Source organism: Nannospalax galili, unplaced genomic scaffold (genome assembly GCF_000622305.1).
Source record: "Nannospalax galili isolate Female #2095 unplaced genomic scaffold, S.galili_v1.0 scaffold25, whole genome shotgun sequence".
Classification (NCBI taxonomy): domain Eukaryota; kingdom Metazoa; phylum Chordata; class Mammalia; order Rodentia; family Spalacidae; genus Nannospalax; species Nannospalax galili.
In genome coordinates, this window is record NW_008355642.1 from 2,279,853 (window position 1) to 2,285,760 (window position 5,908).

Here is a 5,908-nt window from a genome sequence, read left to right on the forward strand (position 1 = left end):
TTGGTCTATGGGTCTATTTTTGTGCCAGTACCATATTGTTTTTATGACTATAGCTCTGTAGTACAGCTTAAAATCTGGTATAGTAGTCCCCCCAGCATTGCTCTTAGTTCTCAGGGTTGTTTTGGCTATCCGGGGTCTCTTGTGCTTCCATATGAATCTTAGGATAGATTTTTCCAATTCTGTGAAAAATGTCATGGGGATTTTGATTGGCATTGCATTGAATCTATATATGACTCTTGGTAGGATGGTCATTTTCACAATATTAATTCTTCCAATCCATGAGCATGGGAGGTCCTTCCATCTTCTGATGTCTTCCTCAATTTCTTTCTTTAAAGAGTTAAAATTTTCCTTGTAGAGCTCTTTAATGTCTTTGGTCAGGTTTATTCCAAGGTATTTTATTTTTATTGTGGCTATTGTGAATGGGAGAGTTTCCTTTTACTCTGGGGAAGGTTGTCCTCCCATGGAGATGGGCCAAATCATTCCTTTCTAAAAAGAAAAAAAAATGTAGAAACAGTTGAGTGTGTGAATGTGTGTGAGTGTGTGACTATGTGTGTGTGCATATGTGTCTGCATCCTGTTACATACTCCTCTCCCTTCAGACAAGGAAGTCCACATATGTCCGTTTCAATTATGCTGCCTTTCCTCTCCAACAACTAAGGCTTTGTCTATGGAGTTTCCAGGGCCATATATTATTCAAATATTTTGGCCTGCTTTGAGGTTAAATTGATGTGCATTCTTCTGGAAATCATTGTAGAAGCTCTCTAAAGAACGTGTTGGGAAGATAGAGACAATATTGGCTCAGCCAACTCCTCCAACAAGCCAACAGGCTCTGATACAAACCAGTGTGGCTACAAGCCTTTCTCTACAGTCAGGCATTACAAGAATGTATGGAAGAGGGCAGAGGTACCTGCAACTCGCTCTAAATTTAAAGAAGAAAAATAGTGCATCACTTCTTCTGTGTTGATTGTAATGATAAGACCATGTGGTTACTAGGGACTAAATACTGCTCAGTTACTTCACACCAACACAATGAAAGAGGTCCTTCTAGTATGTCCACTGTTATTAAAAACAAACAGACATGAATGTCAAGTCTCCATTACAAGGCTGTGAAGCCAATTATTATCAGTGTGAGGATCCAGGTTATCTAACTACAGAACTTGCACTCTTGGGCAAAACACAATGGGTCTTAGTTGTGGGCACAAGATCAGCAATATCAACATTATCTTGGAGCTCAGTGGAAATGTGAATTCTTGGGTCCGAGCCCAGAGCACATGAATTAGAGTCTCTATGGTTGAGGCATAGAAATTTGTGTTTTTGACAAGCCTTCTAGGTGACTCTGATGTACAGTTTGAGAACTGATGTTCTAGAACATAAGATACCTCCCATAATTGTAATAGAACACTGCAGTTTGTCCACTAGAAAGTGTTGGGTTGGCACAGTATGCAGTCATTTGAATGACAGTAGAGAGGCATGAGGGCAATGGACCACTTTTCCACAAATTGCTTTCTTGCCACCTTGTTCCTAGTATTTGACAATTTTACTATTGGCCTTTTATACCTTTGATTTATGAAGAATTCATGATTTGAGGGACTTCTTTATTACAATGTAAATGGCCTGGTATCAGGAATGCCATAAGCCAACTGCCAGCCATGAAACCATATGGAGAGCCATCATTCATTTTTATTTGCCTCTTCTCTTATGTCACTATGGGTGCACACACCCCTGGTTCACCACAAGGCTGGCACAGGAGAAAGAACACAGGTTGACAGGAGATAATAATCACATAGCTCAGCATCTATGGAGGATTCCAGGAGCTACCCATCTTCCTGACCAATTTGTTTTACTCATAGCATACAGGTTAACAGCAACTACTGATCTTATTTTTTGCCTCTTTCATAGCTTGGCCCTGAGATAAATGTTCTATTCTGTGGCAGCACAGCTCCAGCTCAGGGTTACAGACCCTCATCAACCACTGACAAGATGAGACTTGAGCGTCGAAGGAAGACATTAAGACATTCTGATCCTGAGTGCCCTTGGAAAACTCTCTGCCCTTCCACTGGAGGCACATAGAAGCAGTGAAGAAGATGGTAATCCTACCACCTGAGCAGGCTAATGCAAATACCTCCAGAATGAACTTCACAGGACACTAGTGTGGCATATGTGAAAACCAAAAGTGCTCTGCTTGCTCTTAGCACAGTCCAAAACAGTCTCCTCTGCTTTCCCTTTACCCTGCAATGTCTTTTACCTCTCCTTAAACTGTGCACGTGATGCCGAAGATCAGAAAGGCAAAACACAAGATGTCCATCTTGTCAGGGAAGAGGGCCTTAAGGAGAGAACAGGAAGCAGTTAGCATTTTGGTACATTTTCTACTGAATTAACAATCACTTGGCTGTTTCTCTCCCATCCTTAATGGCCCGAACAGTCCAGCTATTAAGTGATAAATCCTCTGTGTATTCATGACTGGCTGCTTTAATTCTGTAGTCTAAACTATAACAATCACCATAACTGAGCTATTTCGGAAGCATTAGGGAAACCAGCTGTTGCACAAGGCAGAAAACAAAACAGTTGGCCAGAAGAAACCAAATGGGAAGATGTAAACTTAAATTTTCAGAAGGGTCAATGGAAAAAGAAACTAAGAAAAAGAAAAAGAGCTTCTGAGTCCCTCTCATCAACTTCCCATCTCCTCTTTTTAGCCTGTATCCCGGCAACCAGCTGAATGAGTTGGTAGGATTTTCTCCAGTGGCTCATCTGAGGTCATAATAAGCTGGGGGTGGAGGGAGGGGGCAAAGGGAAGATGAAACATCTATTTGTTAAGAGAGATGAATTGAAAGAATACGCTCCAACTCCTGCCCCTTCACCCACTGTTTATCCAAAATAAAATCTGTTCCCTAAAGAGAAACACAAGGATGAAGAAGAAAATTTACATGTTGGCATTCAACTCTTTTATTTTCTGGACTTTGGGTGCTGAATGATCTTAGTTGGGTAAGATAATGTTAGGGTAATGGGCAGCAGCCTCCTCCTCCTCCTCAGTCTCCCCTCCTTCCCCTCCTTCCCCTCCTTCTCTTCCTTCTCCTCCATCCCTCCTTCCCCTCCACTCCCACTTCCTCCCCTTCTGAGACAAGAGTCTAATTCCAGCCCAAGCTGGCCTCCATCTTGCTGTGAAGCACAGACTGGCCTTGAATACCTGATCGTCTCACCTTAGCTTCTCAGTTGTTGGGATTACAGGGGTGGACCATCAGACTCTGCTTGCAAAATGGGTTTCTGAGTCTTCATTACTCATGTCGGCATATTGTGCACAAGACACTCACTCACTCACTAGAGAAGGTTGTTCCAAGCTCAGTATGTGTGGGCAACAGACCTTTAGAGACAGTTCTGTTCTGTTTTCCAGGACAAGCTTCGGTTTACTTGTCCAACAGCTGAGCAGATGGAATTGCTCACAGTGTCTTTATAAACAAGTCAGGGCCTGACTCACCTCTAGATAGCTGACTATAAAGTTACTCTCAACTCCTCCAAGTTCCCCAAATCAAATATCTTCATGCAGCACCACGGTATTTGGTTCATAAATTGAATAAACTAAAAGCCTTCTTAGCTGAAAAGTTTAGGTAAGAGTTTTGTTTATCCAGGGCGTTCTCAATTCTGAATGAATCATGTTTAAGGACTTAAATAAGGAAATATCTGGTTGGAGTGACTTTTTCCTCATCGTGCCTCAATCTCTTCTCCCTTCAAACTATCATGCACACTGATGACAATAATCTTTCAACAACCAATTTTCTACATCTTACATATTTAAATGGAAGAAGTTGCAAAAATAATGAAGAAAGCTTCCTTGTATTCATCACCCATCTTCCCACAATGGTAATTATATGATCAAAAACCAAGCTCATTGGCTTATTTCAATGAAATAGAGTATAGTTGTTTGCCGGATAGCTTTAGTTATTAACTTGACACACTTGAGTAGAGGGAGCCTCAATTGGGGAATTACCTCCATTGGACTGGCCTGTGGTCATTTTCTGTTGGGCATTTTCTTGATTGTTGAGAGACATGGGAGGGCCCAGCCTGTGGTGGGTCATGCCACCCCTGGGCAGGTGGTCCTGGGTTTTATAAGAAAGCAGGTTGAGAACTGGCCAGGGGAACAAGCCAGTAAGCAGTGTTCCTCCATCACCTGTGCTTCCGCTCTTGGCTCCAACTTCCTGCCTGGAGTTCCTACCTTGGGCTCCCTCAGTGATGGACTGTGACCTGGGAGATGTAAGCCAAACAAAGCCTTTCCTCCCTATGTTGCTATTGGTCAGAATGTTTTATCACAGCAATTGAAGGCAAATTAGAACACTATTGTTCAAATTCCAGCAGCAAAACAGGAGAATTTTAAGGGCTGGGAATGTAGCTCAGTGGCAGAGTACTTCTGTGGCACGAGACCCTGGATTCAGTCCCCAACTGCAAAGAAAACTGTGTAGTGAAATATAAAGACTACAATGAATCCCTATTAACCAACACTTCCAATTCAAATGTACTGGGCCCTCAGAGCTCAGGCCTCATTGCCACCCGGTTAGCCATAATTCCCACTGCTTTCTGAAGTACACACACAACTTTCAGTCAGGCTACATTGCTCATTGTTGGGCCGTATTCATCCTTAGCTCTGGGCCTTTGCTTCACCTATTGTCTCCTCGTTCTCCTCTAAACTGTGAATTTTCACCTCAAGAACTCCATCTGTTGTCCTTTCTATAAAACTTTCTTCAAGAGCTGGCACTATTCAATGAGGATGCGCTTGAATAGCATACATGGGGCCCTGGGTTCAATCCCCAACACTGCAAAAAGCAGACCAAAACCCCAAATGATTCTCAGTTACTCCAGTCTTGTTGAACTTTCCTTATTCTGAGTTCATTATGGAAGGATGTACTTTATACTAGGTTAAATAATTTATTACATGAGAATTTGGAAAATAGCTTTATATTTATTATAGTAAAATAGCATAAAATGCACTGCTCTAAATTCTGTCTCTGTAAATCTGACTGCTATAATATTAGGTACCTCATATGCTTAGAACCATGTAATATTTGTCCCTTTATTGCATCATTTAAAAAAAAGTTTGTGCTACTTTAGAATCTATTCAGTCTTAGTTATTTGTTTAAAGGATCAAATATCATAATGAAATATATATGCATATATATATAAACATATAGTTCCCTCACACTACCAAGCAGAATTCTGGGTGATTAATAAATGGAGATTATTATGACTTTGTGAGGAGATAAATGTCCTTCATTTTTACAATTAAAAATACAACAGCAAAACCCACAAGAATACCTTATAGAAATTCTTTTTCTAAATTTTTGGACTTATTTTTATTTTATGTGTATGAGTGTTATGTATGTAAGTAAGTGCACCTGTGTTGTGCAGTGCACACAGAGGACAGAAGAGGCTATCAAATCCCCTGGAACTAGAGTTACATATAGTTACATAACTTGTTAGCTGCCAGGTGGGTGCTGGGATTTGAACCTGGGTTTTCTACAAGAGCAGCCAGTGCTCTTAACTGGTGAGCCATCTCTCCAGCCTCTTATAGATATTGTTACAGATACTTCCCAGACCTTTTGTTGTTGCTTTCCCAGATATAGTTTAAAAGCATACCCTAGGGCTGGATCTGCATCTGCTCAGGCCTAGTAGGTTTGGGACTGTATGATAATAAGTTCTATATGTTGCTGAAGTTGTTTTCTTTCTTTTCTTTTCTTTTCTTTCTTTCTTTTTTTTTGATGCATCTCCACAGGGGGACAACGCAGTGCTTTGTGTGTGTGTGTGTGTGTGTGTGTGTGTGTGTGTGTTTCTTCACAGCATCCATGGCAGTATGTACTCCCTAATAATATGTGATCAGTATTGTGAAGATGGGCAGGGGTTAGGTGTTAAATAGTTCAAGAAAT